The sequence below is a fragment of the Oncorhynchus masou genome, chromosome 10 (genome assembly GCF_036934945.1).
Source record: "Oncorhynchus masou masou isolate Uvic2021 chromosome 10, UVic_Omas_1.1, whole genome shotgun sequence".
Classification (NCBI taxonomy): domain Eukaryota; kingdom Metazoa; phylum Chordata; class Actinopteri; order Salmoniformes; family Salmonidae; genus Oncorhynchus; species Oncorhynchus masou.
The window spans coordinates 5,712,090-5,727,259 of record NC_088221.1 but is presented as its reverse complement, the minus strand read 5'-3'; the positions used below and the strand labels follow the sequence as shown (position 1 = coordinate 5,727,259).

The 15,170-nt window shown below is 43.0% G+C and overlaps 1 long non-coding RNA gene across 1 annotated transcript; it reads left to right on the top strand.

Moving 5' to 3' along the window:
• The first annotated feature begins 11,596 nt into the window (after positions 1 to 11,596).
• On the top strand, positions 11,597 to 12,368 carry LOC135546910 (uncharacterized). Its single transcript, XR_010456631.1, has 3 exons — positions 11,597 to 11,715; positions 11,948 to 12,060; positions 12,248 to 12,368. It is a non-coding gene; the product is annotated as an uncharacterized LOC135546910 (long non-coding RNA).
• The last annotated feature ends 2,802 nt before the right edge of the window (positions 12,369 to 15,170 follow it).

The window sequence follows — 15,170 nt, the reverse complement described above, 5'->3', positions numbered from 1 at the left end:
AACCCTTCACAGTCAAAAGAAGGTGTTTACATAAAAACAGTGTTCATTGACTTCTCTCCCCATAGGAATACATTGGCTGCTCCACTAAATACAACCTGGAGTCTATATGGGTTATGAATGTTGTATGAACCTGTCTTCGGTACCAGTCCATCAGACCACTATAAGGTCTACCTGTGTCGATTCTAGGCTTCCTGAGCCAACCGGAAGTGGTTCAAATCACCCTAAAAGTGTATATCCATACACTGCCTGCAATTTGATGGACATAGTGCATTGAACCCTGTGTAAATCAGTCAATTCTTAACGTAAAGACTTAAAACTCAGGATTCTGTAATAGAATACCCCAATGAGGATGTGTGTTGAGTTATAGCTTCCTGTGCCAACCGGAAGTGCCATAATTGGTGTCTCATGGGCTGTTTGGAGGGGTTAAAAAAATCAGATCTTTCCAAAACGTCATATATATGATTAGGCAACCCCCATGAACTGTAAATCAGTCATTTTTCCCATAAAAATTCAAAGGAAAACTAAATCACACAGATACACAACATGGATGGAGGGACGTATCATTGGGGTGCGTAGAGACTGACAGTGCCTCCAATAGTTAGCTTTGAATGATATCAAATTGACTGATGGACGGTGACTTGCAGGTGACTCTTGTCCATTAGCAATATGTTTAAGCGGTGAGGTACCATCACCAAAAGCGACATTCTGAAATCAACCCTAACGAACGATGGAGAGGTACCAGTATCACTGCCCAGCCATCCCGAGGTCATCGGGCCAGTCAATTTGGCATTCCTGCATGATTTTTATAGCATGACAAATTGGTAATGGTGACTGCCCAGTTAACCATATGGCAAATGCACAGTGACTTTGAAAGAGTGAGAAAAATCACCAAATGGACATTCTGGAATCAACCCTAACGAGTGATGGAGAGGTACCAGTATCACTGCCCAGCCATCCCGAGGTCATCGGGCCAGTCAATTTGGCATTCCTGCATGATTTTTATAGCATGACAAATTGGTAATGGTGACTGCCCAGTTAACCATATGGCAAATGCACAGTGACTTTGAAAGAGTGAGAAAAATCACCAAATGGACATTCTGGAATCAACCCTAACGAGTGATGGAGAGGTACCAGAATCACTGCCAAGCCATCCCGAGTTCATCGGGCCAGTCAATTTGGCATTCCTGCACAAATTTTCAGTGACTTTGCAAAAGTAAGGAACATTTGCAATATGTTTTAACAGTGAGGTACCATCACCAAAAGCGACATTCTGAAATCAACCCAAACGAGCGATGGAGAGGTACCAGAATCACTGCCAAGCCATCCCGAGGTCATCGGGCCAGTCAATTTGGCATTCCTGCACGAATTTTCAGTGACTTTGCAAAAGTAAGGAACATTTGCAATATGTTTAAGCGGTGAGGTACCATCACCAAAAGCGACATTCTGAAATCAACCCAAACGAGCGATGGAGAGGTACCAGTATCACTGCCCAGACATCCCTATGTCATCGGGCCAGTCAATTTGGCATTCCTGCATGATTTTTATGGCATGACAAATTGGTGATGGTGACTGCCCAGTTAACCATATGGCAAATGCACAGTGACTTTGCAAAAGTGAGAAAACATGACCAAATGGACATTCTGAAATCAACACAAACAATGGCATCACCATAGAGTCCAGACTGTGCCGAGTCCAACGAGGCGCCCGCTTGACCGTAGCTCGCTCGGTCTGAGCGCAGCGACCATGAGAAAAATAGGCCCAATATGAAGCCTGCACCAGTACGTCATTTGATTTTGGGTGACAGCGGCGGAACCGTTAGGTTTAGAAAGACAATTCAACCACAGGAATGTTCCTAAGGTCCTCCTGATCTGTCCAAGCCTATCCTTGACCGTGTGACATTAACCCTTCAAGGTTAAAAGAAGGTGTTTACATAAAAACAGTGTTCATTGACTTCTCTCCCCATAGGAATACATTGGCTGCTCCACTAAATACAACCTGGAGTCTATATGGGTTATGAATGTTGTATGAACCTGTCTTCGGTACCAGTCCATCAGACCACTATAAGGTCTACCTGTGTCGATTCTAAGCTTCCTGGACCAACCGGAAGTGGTTCAAATCGCCCTAAAAGTGTATACCCATACACTGCCTGCAATTTGATGGACATAGTGCATTGAACCCTGTGTAAATCAGTCAGTTTTCATGTTAAAGACTTAAAACTCAGGATTCTCTAATGGAATACCCCAATGAGGATGTATGTTGAGTTACAGCTTCCTGTGCCAACCGGAAGTGCCATAATTGGTGTCTCATGGGCTGTTTGGAGGGGTTAAAAATATCAGATCTTTCCAAAACTTCATATATATGATTAGACAGCCCCCATGAACTGTAAATCAGTCATTTTTCCCATAAAAATTCAAAGGAAAACTAAATCACACAGATACACAACATGGATGGAGGGACGTATCATTGGGGTGCGTAGAGACTGACAGTGCCTCCAATAGTTAGCTTTGAATGATATCAAATTGACTGATGGACGGTGACTTGCAGGTGACTCTTGTCCATTAGCAATATGTTTAAGCGGTGAGGTACCATCACCAAAAGCGACATTCTGAAATCAACCCTAACGAACGATGGAGAGGTACCAGTATCACTGCCCAGCCATCCCGAGTTCATCGGGCCAGTCAATTTGGCATTCCTGCATGATTTTTATGGCATGACAAATTGGTGATGGTGACTGCCCAGTTAACCATATGGCAAATGCACAGTGACTTTGAAAGAGTGAGAAAAATCACCAAATGGACATTCTGGAATCAACCCTAACGAGTGATGGAGAGGTACCAGAATCACTGCCAAGCCATCCCGAGTTCATCGGGCCAGTCAATTTGGCATTCCTGCACAAATTTTCAGTGACTTTGCAAAAGTGAGAAAACATTTGCAATATGTTTTAACAGTGAGGTACCATCACCAAAAGCGACATTCTGAAATCAAGCCAAACGAGCGATGGAGAGGTTCCAGAATCACTGCCCAGCCATCCCGAGTTCATCGGGCCAGTCAATTTGGCATTCCTGCATGATTTTTATGGCATGACAAATTGGTGATGGTGAATGCCCAGTTAACCATATGGCAAATGCACAGTGACTTTGAAAGAGTGAGAAAAATCACCAAATGGACATTCTGGAATCAACCCTAACGAGCGATGGAGAGGTACCAGAATCACTGCCAAGCCATCCCGAGTTCATCGGGCCAGTCAATTTGGCATTCCTGCATGATTTTTATAGCATGACAAATTGGTGATGGTGAATGCCCAGTTAACCATATGGCAAATGCACAGTGACTTTGCAAAAGTGAGAAAACATAAACAAATGGACATGATGAAATCAACACCACGAGTGATTGAAAGGAACAACAATCACTGCCCGGCCATCCCGAGTTCATCAGGCCAGTCAATTTTGCATTTCTGAAGGATTTTTGAGCATGTCAAATTTCTTATGACATTTGGCCCCCACAAAACATATGCCTTATGCACAAGCAAAAAAAAAAAAAACATTATGATAATAAAATATGACTAAAGTATGTTGATACAGTTCTTATACTTGTGTAACTGACACAAAATTCGAAATTTTTTCGAAAAACGGTCCAGAAAGCACTTTTTTAGGGGTGTGTGAAGTTTTTTATGAAATTTAATAATTTTTGACTTTTGACTTCTGACTTCCTATGAAATCATATTGCAGATGGACAAAACACATGCAATAATGCGCAAGTAAAAAAAAAAAAAAATTATGATAATAAAATATGACTAAAGTATGTTGATACAGTTCTTATACGTGTGTAACTGACACAAAATTCAAAATAATTTCGAAAAACGGTCCAGAAAGCACTTTTTTAGGGGTGTGTGAAGTTTTTTATGAAATTTAATAATTTTTGACTTTTGACTTCTGACTTCCTATGAAATCATATTGCAGATGGAGAAAACACATGCAATATGCGCAAGTAAAAAAAAAAAAAAAATTATGATAATAAAATATGACTAAAGTATGTTGATACAGTTCTTATACGTGTGTAACTGACACAAAATGCGAAAAAAAATCGAAAAACGGTCCAGAAAGCACTTTTTTAGGGGTGTGTGAAGTTTTTTATGAAATTTAATAATTTTTGACTTTTGACTTCTGACTTCCTATGAAATCATATTGCAGATGGACAAAACATATGCAATAATGCGCAAGTAAAAAAATTTAAAAAATTATGATAATAAAATTGGACAAAAGTATTTTCATACAGTTCTTATACATGTGTAATTGTCAAAAAAAGCGAAAGAATTTCGAAAAACGGTCCAGAAAGCACTTTTTTAAGGGGTGATACGTTTTTTTCAAAAAATTCATTTTTTCAAAATTTGGCTTTTGGATGTTGACTTGGAGTCCAATATCAATATGAAAAACCATGGTGGAGCGCAATCGCCACCTGTTGGATTTTTGAAGTGTTACAACTGGCAATAGCCATATGGCAATAGAAGTAAACTTTGCATGAATCAACGCCGCTTTGGGTGGTATTGGCCAATGTGTACATGGTTTGTCCTATGCCAATAATTTGCCATTCATTTTTGTCCACTACGGGGGTGAATTCCCTTACCTGAGGACAGCTCACCTCTCACAGTCCTGGGCGACTTTAACCTCCCCACGTCTACCTTTGACTCATTCCTCTCTGCCTCCTTCTTTCCACTCCTCTCCTCTTTTGACCTCACCCTCTCACCTTCCCCCCCTACTCACAAGGCAGGCAATACGCTCGACCTCATCTTTACTAGATGCTGTTCTTCCACTAACCTCATTGCAACTCCCCTCCAAGTCTCCGACCACTACCTTGTATCCTTTTCCCTCTCGCTCTCATCCAACACTTCCCACACTGCCCCTACTCGGATGGTATCGCGCCGTCCCAACCTTCGCTCTCTCTCCCCCGCTACTCTCTCCTCTTCCATCCTATCATCTCTTCCCTCTGCTCAAACCTTCTCCAACCTATCTCCTGATTCTGCCTCCTCAACCCTCCTCTCTTCCCTTTCTGCATCCTTTGACTCTCTATGTCCCCTATCCTCCAGGCCGGCTCGGTCCTCCCCTCCCGCTCCGTGGCTCGACGACTCACTGCGAGCTCACAGAACAGGGCTCCGGGCAGCCGAGCGGAAATGGAGGAAAACTCGCCTCCCTGCGGACCTGGCATCCTTTCACTCCCTCCTCTCTACATTTTCCTCCTCTGTCTCTGCTGCTAAAGCCACTTTCTACCACTCTAAATTCCAAGCATCTGCCTCTAACCCTAGGAAGCTCTTTGCCACCTTCTCCTCCCTCCTGAATCCTCCTCCCCCTCCCCCCTCCTCCCTCTCTGCAGATGACTTCGTCAACCATTTTGAAAAGAAGGTCGACGACATCCGATCCTCGTTTGCTAAGTCAAACGACACCGCTGGTTCTGCTCACACTGCCCTACCCTGTGCTCTGACCTCTTTCTCCCTCTCTCTCCAGATGAAATCTCGCTTCTTGTGACGGCCGGCCGCCCAACAACCTGCCCGCTTGACCCTATCCCCTCCTCTCTTCTCCAGACCATTTCCGGAGACCTTCTCCCTTACCTCACCTCGCTCATCAACTCATCCCTGACCACTGGCTACGTCCCTTCCGTCTTCAAGAGAGCGAGAGTTGCACCCCTTCTGAAAAACCTACACTCGATCCCTCCGATGTCAACAACTACAGACCAGTATCCCTTCTTTCTTTTCTCTCCAAAACTCTTGAACGTGCCGTCCTTGGCCAGCTCTCCCGCTATCTCTCTCAGAATGACCGTCTTGATCCAAATCAGTCAGGTTTCAAGACTAGTCATTCAACTGAGACTGCTCTTCTCTGTATCACGGAGGCGCTCCGCACTGCTAAAGTTAACTCTCTCTCCTCTGCTCTCATCCTTCTAGACCTATCGGCTGCCTTCGATACTGTGAACCATCAGATCCTCCTCTCCACCCTCTCCGAGTTGGGCATCTCCGGCGCGGCCCACGCTTGGATTGCGTCCTACCTGACAGGTCGCTCCTACCAGGTGGCGTGGCGAGAATCTGTCTCCTCACCACGCGCTCTCACCACTGGTGTCCCCCAGGGCTCTGTTCTAGGCCCTCTCCTATTCTCGCTATACACCAAGTCACTTGGCTCTGTCATAACCTCACATGGTCTCTCCTATCATTGCTATGCAGACGACACACAATTAATCTTCTCCTTTCCCCCTTCTGATGACCAGGTGGCGAATCGCATCTCTGCATGTCTGGCAGACATATCAGTGTGGATGACGGATCACCACCTCAAGCTGAACCTCGGCAAGACGGAGCTGCTCTTCCTCCCGGGGAAGGACAGCCCGTTCCATGATCTCGCCATCACGGTTGACAACTCCATTGTGTCCTCCTCCCAGAGCGCTAAGAACCTTGGCGTGATCCTGGACAACACCCTGTCGTTCTCAACTAACATCAAGGCGGTGGCCCGTTCCTGTAGGTTCATGCTCTACAACATCCGCAGAGTACGACCCTGCCTCACACAGGAAGCGGCGCAGGTCCTAATCCAGGCACTTGTCATCTCCCGTCTGGATTACTGCAACTCGCTGTTGGCTGGGCTCCCTGCCTGTGCCATTAAACCCCTACAACTCATCCAGAACGCTGCAGCCCGTCTGGTGTTCAACCTTCCCAAGTTCTCTCACGTCACCCCGCTCCTCCGCTCTCTCCACTGGCTTCCAGTTGAAGCTCGCATCCGCTACAAGACCATGGTGCTTGCCTATGGAGCTGTGAGGGGAACGGCACCGCAGTACCTCCAGGCTCTGATCAGGCCCTACACCCAAACAAGGGCACTGCGTTCATCCACCTCTGGCCTGCTCGCCTCCCTACCACTGAGGAAGTACAGTTCCCGCTCAGCCCAGTCAAAACTGTTCGCTGCTCTGGCCCCCCAATGGTGGAACAAACTCCCTCACAACGCCAGGACAGCGGAGTCAATCACCACCTTCCGGAGACACCTGAAACCCCACCTCTTTAAGGAATACCTAGGATAGGATAAGGTAATCCTTCTCAACCCCCCCCCCCCTTAAATGATTTAGATGCACTATTGTAAAGTGGCTGTTCCACTGGATGTCATAAGGTGAATTCACCAATTTGTAAGTCGCTCTGGATAAGAGCGTCTGCCAAATGACTTAAATGTAAATGTAAATATATATATATACACTTCAACAAATAAAGGGAACACTAAAATAACACATCCTAGATCTGAATGAATGAAATATTCTTATTAAATACTTTTTTCTTTACATAGTTGAATGTGCTGACAACACAATCACACAAAAATTATCAATGGAAATTAAATTTATTAACCCATGGAGGTCTGGATTTGGAGTCACACTCAAAATTAAAGTGGAAAACCACACTACAGGCTGATCCAACTTTGATGTAATGTCCTTAAAACAAGTCAAAATGAGGCTCAGTAGTGTGTGTGGCCTCCACGTGCCTGTATGACCTCCCTAGAATGCCTGGGCATGCTCCTGATGAGGTGGTGGATGGTCTCCTGAGGGATCTCCTCCCAGACCTCCCAGACCTGGACTAAAGCATCCGCCAACTCCTGGACAGTCTGTGGTGCAATGTGGCGTTGGTGGATGGAGCGAGACATGATGTCCCAGATGTGCTCAATTGGATTCAGGTCTGGGGAACGGGCGGACCAGTCCATAGCATCAATGCCTTCCTCTTGCAGGAACTGCTGACACACTCCAGCCACATGAGGTCTAGCATTGTCTTGCATTAGGAGGAACCCAGGGCCAACCGCACTAGCATATGGTCTCACAAGGGGTCTGAGGATCTCATCTCGGTACCTAATGGCAGTCAGGCTATGGCGAGCACATGGAGGGCTGTGCGGACCCCAAAGAATTGCCACCCCACACCATGACTGACCCACCGCCAAACAGGTCAAGCTGGAGGATGTTGCAGGCAGCAGAACGTTCTCCATGGCGTCTCCAGACTCTGTCACATCTGTCGCATGTGCTCAGTGTGAATCTGCTTTCATCTGTGAAGAGCACAGGGCGCCAGTGGCGAATTTGCCAATCTTGGTGTTCTCTGGCAAATGCCAAACGTCCTCCACGGTGTTGGGCTGTAAGCACATCCCCCACCTGTGGACGTCGGGCCCTCATAACACCCTTATGGAGTCTGTTTCTGACCATTTGAGCAGACACATGCACATTTGTGGCCTGCTGGAGGTCATTATGCAGGGCTCTGGCAGTGCTCCTCCTGCTCCTCCTTGAACAAAGGCGGGGGTAGCGGTCCTGCTGCTGGGTTGTTTCCCTCCTACGGCCTCCTCCACGTCTCCTGGTATCGCCTCCATGCTCCTGACACTACGCTGACAGACACAGCAAACCTTCTTGCCACAGCTCGCATTGATGTTCCATCCTGGATGACCTACCTGAGCCACTTGTGTGGGTTGTAGACTCCCCCTCATGCTACCACTAGAGTGAGAGCACCGCCAGCATTCAAAAGTGACCAAAACATCAGCCAGGAAGCATAGGAACTGAGAAGTGGTCTGTGGTCACCACCTGCAGAACCACTCCTTTATTGGGGGTGTCTTGCTAATTGCCTATAATTTCCACCTGTTGTCTATTCCATTTGCACAACAGCATGTGACATTTATTGTCAATCAGTGTTGCTTCCTAAGTGGACAGTTTGATTTTACAGAAGTGTGATTGACTTGGAGTTACATTGCGTTGTTTAAGTGTTCCCTTTATTTTTTTTGAGCAGTGCAGTGTATATTTATATTTCATAAAACGGCATTAGCACTTACCTGTCCAGTAGTATGTCCTGTCCTTGCAGAAACAGCTCCTCAGTTCCTGTTTGAATCATAACACTCAAAGATTCCTCAAACAAAAAATCTGTCTCACTCTCACTTTTTCACTTTCACTTAAGACTTTGACTTCTCTTTTCCTGATTTATTCGCCATGATGTCTTCAATGAAATCGTTGAAAATACAACTTTCCGAAATACTGCTGCGCGTAACAAGCGTCACAGCAACTCCTCTGATAGTCAAGGCAAGAATGAAGTTCCTTACGCGTGCATTTACAAACAAGGAATGGTGGTCCAACCCAAAACCATTACATACTGGCGTTTACCTCAGCTCATTGGCTATCTACCCAGCTAGATTTCAAGATCAGTGGTCATTGGGCAGAAATACAGTCAATCAACGCTAAAATTATTGGTGCGCAAGGTAGTCATGTCTCGTTGTCTTCAAATCAGTTCACTTTGGTCAAAACTCCCCGAAAAAAAAAACAATGACGTTTGGCTGTGTTGCAAACATCCAGAGGAATGCACTGAAACCAACCATGACTAGATAAACGATGGTTTACCGTGTGTAATTATGTCGAATGCTCCGTAAAAAATTGAAAGAGATGGAATTCACGGCACAAACGTGTTACAAAATGTTTTGATTTAGGGTATAAAAAATGGATTTTATCAAAGAAAACGGCACTTCATTTGATCACTGGGACCCTCAGAAGGAGAAATAAGAGCAAGATATCAGAATGTAAGTCAGAATTTTACCTTCAGAAGTGAATGTGTAAAAACTGTCATGGCCGAAAATGTTTTTGGTGTTGATTGCTCTTTTCAAACAAAAGCATGTTATTTGTTCTCTGTAATAGCTATTTTAAATCGGAAAACATAGTTTGATTATCGAGATCATAATCTTTTGAAGAATGTAAGACACTTCCATTTTCAAGAATGTTTAATGTTACGACGTTGTATTTTTAGTTGTTACTCTGAAATTTCCACTAATGTTGATCCCTGTACGTGGATCGCAGCCATATTAAGAGAATAAATTAAAACTGTAAATTTGGATGCAGTAATGTGTGTAATTGATCTAACAAAGGCAGAGACAGAGAAAAGTCTCAGGGGCATGAAGCCAAAATGTGAATATTAAATTACTTAAAGCTAAAACACCTTCAGGGCATCTTATTTTAAGTGTTTTTTTTTATTTATTCTTGGATGTTTGCTATTCCAGATGAATGCTGAAATCAGTTGATCCAGAAATGTTAATAATAATTTTGGTAGAGACAAGGGAAGACTTTGAAACAACTATAAAAACTTGGGAAGCGTATTCATTTTTATATATTGCATTATCCCAACTAAAGATAGAAGTAATATAACATATGGAATTGTTTTAAAGATGGTCATACTAAGTATTATTTAGCTATTTGATTGAGAATTTTAAGACCCCTTAAGGTATCAAATATTGGATGAAACATTGAATTTTGCATTACTGCTATTGGCCAATACAAACACTGTAACGATCGTTGTTGGAAGGATTGGTGCATTGTGGAAGGCGTTCATCATGTTAATTAATGTGAACCAGCAACGAAACAATAAAGAGTACAAAAACGAACGTGCAGCTTTGTAGTGCAACATGGCTACAATAAAAAAACAAGATCCCACACAAAACAGGTGGAAAAAGGATGCCTAAATATGATCCCCAATCAGAGACAACGATAGAGAGCTGCCTCTGATTGAGAACCATATTAGGCCAACCTAGCAACAAAAAACTAGAATGCCCACTCTAGTCACACCCTGACCTAACCAAATAGAGAAATAAAAGGATCTCTAAGGTCAGGGCATGACAAACACATTGAATAACAGATTCACCACATGAAAAAAAAAGTCCCCCAAAAAATCTCAAATAAGTTTATTTTGATGTGTCTATCCTGCGATATAAGAAACATTAGTAAACTATTTTCCCCTTCATTTTAGGCACTACACTATCTCCAAATATACTTCCATTCATCAACGTTAGGGGGTTAAACAGACGGATTTTGTAGGAGAATGTTTTATTATGTTAAATGGATTTTCGTGGTGCTACGGACATTGTAGGCTAAGGTTAATTACACTTCCTAATAAACTTTAAAATGGTATTAGCTAAATGATACCGACAGTGCCTTGCAAAAGTATTCATGACCTTGGCGTTTTTCCTATTTTGTTGCGTTACAACCTGTAATTTAAATGGATTTTTATTTGGATTTCATGAAATGGACATACACAAAATAGTCCAAATTGGTGAAGTGAAATGAAAAAAAATACTTGTTTCAAAAAATTCAAAACAAATTCAAAATGGAAAAGTGGTGCATGCATATGTATTCACCCCTTTGCTATGAAGCCCCTAAATAAGATCTGGTGCAACCAATTACCTTCAGAAGTAAACATAATTAGTTAACCCTTTCATGCGCAAGTTCCAAATATCTCTAATGGTCCAGCGTGTTTTTTTTATGCACATGATGTTAGAACGTTCTCTCCATTCCAGAATGTGATTGTTACGCAACAGTACATTTAATCCGCACTGCCCTCAAACCAAGGCACGCAGCCTGTTTTTATTTATAAGCCGTTTTCTACTTGTCAATTTTAAATTATTTTCTAACAAGTTTTTTATTTTCTAAGACAAGTTTGAATTGAGGTGTGTTCCACCTCATTCATTCACATAAAAGTAGTAATTTTTACTTTTGCGGAACAATAACGCTTTTTAAACATTTCTGACCCGGACAAAATTCACCAAACACTTCCCAATTGCTTGTGCATTTCAAGTCTGCAGGCTTTTGCTCATCTCCTGTCCTGCACACACGTGTTCCACATTTCCGTCTGTTGCCTTCATCGCAGTCATAGTTGTTTTCGTTACCAATGATAACTTAGGAAATGTGTGCGTTTCTAACAAAGTAAGTTCCGTTTTACGTTATAATAGTTTCTGTCGTGTTATGTTGTTTCTACTGTAGCATAATATTTTTCTGTATATTCCTTTTACCGCAGACACGCGAGGTAACGTTACTCATTTCATAACCTTTATGGTGTTATACTCAATGCTTAGGTAGCTAGCTACATTCTTCTATTAGCTCTGGAAAACAATGCTAATTGTGTCAGAGAAGTATTAGCATGCGTTATATTTTGAAGCTACCGTGGCCTTATGATTCCCAAGTGGCGCAGCTGTCTAAGGCACACCGTCTCAATGCTAGAGGTGTCACTACAGACACCCATGTTCAAATCCAGACTGCATTTCTATCAAAGTAAGTGCCTTAATATGTTATAATAGTTTCTGTATGTTGTGTTAAACTGTTACTACCGTAGCTTACTGTGTGTATGGAGCATAATATATTTGTGTGTATGGAGCATAATATATTTGTGTATATTCCTTATAACCGTGGACACGCGAGGTAACGTTACTCATGTTTGATGTTTCTTTCTCCCGTCAAGTGGTCCACCTTCCCTATGGCCGACATGGTTGCTGTATGGACAATGGAGAGGACATGGATGCATTTCACTACACTCGCATTAACATCTGCTAACCATGTGTATGTGACAAATAAAATTTGATTTGATTTGATTTGGATGTCTCGTTTGTCCTGCCACTGTACTCTTAGCTCTTTACATTTCTTATTTGGTTTAACGGGTCATTTAGGATGGCAGTAGCATTGTTGATGAAATGCAGTCATCGCAGCAGAACGAGGAAGCAGACTTGGGAAAAGAGGGTGGCAAAGAAGGGAGTTGCAAACACAGGATCTGTGCTCCAGTATTCTCTTAGGGAGTTCTTCTTTACTATCCCCATGAGAAGGACTGTCACCAGGAAGGTATACAATTCAGTAATTGTGGTTGTCCCCCTCACTCCTGGCTCTCTCTACTCCTGTAGCTCCAAGGCGTAGCGATTGGTCTCCTCTACTGTGTCTCCCACCAGCTCCTCTGTCAGAAACATCTTGAAGCACTCTGCCTCAGATGGAAATGGCAAGGGGCATTGCACTCCAGACTGAGATTCATCAAAGCAAACCGCAGGGCCAGGAGGGGTGAAATGGCTGGCAGCCTTCCAGCTACCACAGAACTTCTGTACTTCATCCACTGTCGGTCTGCCTCCATCACCACCAGCATCTTCAAAGGGAACTGGGACTGTCTGTGGACAAGGGGTCCTCAGATTCAGGGTTCTCACGGTCTGGGGGGCAGCTCCTCACTGTCACTGTCAGAATCTGATTCCTGACTTTCAGACTCATTGTCAGAATTTTTTTAATCTGCAGAATTTCCGCATTTGTGAGTTGTCTCCTTTTGAAAAACATCGCTAATGTTACAGCTTAGCTCACTAGCTACATACTAACAACACCACTGAATGGCTCAGAGTGGGAGTTAGAGGTTACGTGATTGACTGCCTGCACGCAACATTTGTATCAATAAATCACTATCAGAAAATGTCTTGTGTGGCAATTATTGATATGTTCACTGTTTTATTCACGTTTTTCAATTACCGGTGATTAATCATGCATTCTGATTCTTGCAGAGATTGTAATGGGTACGTACTAAGTGTGTAAAATACTTTTTTGAAGGTTGTACTGATTATGATGAGCTAAGCTAATTCCAGCTATGTGTGGAGCCATGTTTGTTGACATACAATGCATTCTGGGTTTCACGTAATCGTCTGTCGGACCAACGATGCTATAACAAAATTAGGTGAGTAAGGGTTCACTGATTTTTTGAGAACTTCAGAAAGTGAATGGTGAATGGTGGGATGTGAACATGGTAGACGTCACACTCCTTCAACATTTTTGTTAATCATAAAAAAGCCCCTGCACATCCGAAGTGAAACTGTTTCCATGTGGGATGGTGAGTCATAGAAAGGTTACACTGAGACTGGGACCACAAAGAATCCAAGAGGATGTGGGAGATTGGAAATAGAGAGATGATGAGAAAAAAAGAAAGAATGTAAGAGAAAAGAAAGACTAGAGTTAGGAGAGAGAGAGAGAGAGAGAGAGAGAGAGAGAGAGAGAGAGAGAAAGCAGTGGGTGGAAAAGGGGGAGAGATGGATGAGTGGCGAGAGGGAGGGGAGAACATCACTGATTGGAATGATGGAAGGGGAATGAGAGATGGAGAGAGAGGGAGTGGGAGTAGCAGGACTTCATTGGCCTCAGAGTTGCAACTGGGTCAGTTTTATATGGCTGTAATCCGAGGGAGCTGTTGGTTCTGACTGGGATAATTTGTGCACTGTGTGGAACAGGATCTTTGAAGTGTTCCACTTTAACCAATGCAGAAAGCAAAGCAAAACTAAAATAAATTATTTTTAGACAAAACGGCTATGCCTTGTTAATTTTGTTTTACTAACATCTGTAGTCATTGTTTACAGGGTAACGGAGCACAATCTTGGATAGAAGCCCGGTAGAAGCAATAAAAGTGAGTATGAGGGACTTGCTAAAGGGCAATGAAATACCAGGTTATACTTCCAAACCCTTGAGAGTGATTTTCACTAAAGGGGCATTTTTTATATATAGTATTTGTCATTACAACATACAGGTAACTGTCAAAATAATGTAAACAAAGTCTACTGAAAGCAGGTGATTCCACACAGGTTTGGTTTCTGAGTTAATTAAGCAATTAACCTCCCATCATGCTTAAGGTCATGTATAAAAATGCTTGGCAGGCCATTATTTTACCATGGCTGCCATGGCTATGTCACAATGACTGTATATATGAATGGACAAATCCATTGATCACGTGACACCATTCATTCCTTTGTGAAGACTCAATAGCACATTGAAGCCAATGAAGCACGGTAGAAGCACAAAAAGTGTGCATGAGGGACTTGCTAAAGGGCCATGAAATACCAGGTTATACTTCCAAACCCTTGAGACATAACATTCGCAGTTTGAGCTACTTCAGGAAGTGACATTGCAGATTAGCTCAGTGCTGACCCCTCTCATTACGTAACTCTAGTTGAAGACCAACCAGGGGTATTGCAGGCTGCCATTAGCAACTAAATTATCCTCATAACTTCTTCTGTGTGCGATTATAAATATAATCGGTTCAAGGGCATACAGTATTCACAACACTTTTTCCACATTTTATTGTGTTACAGCCTGAATTTAAAATTGATAACTTTTTACTCAATACATTTTCCCTGACACGTAAAAGTACTCTTTACATTTTGAATGCTTAGCAGGACAGAAAAATGGTCCAATTCATGGATGAATCAAGAGAACATCCCATGTCATCCCTGCTGACTCACGAAAACACAAATGCCTCATTTGTAAATGGTGTCTGAGTGTTGGTGCATGCCCCTGCCGAGCTGTAAAAAGGGGGCGCTATTTTAATTTTCGGATGAAAAACACTCCCGTCTTAAACAAGATATTTTGTCACGAGAAGA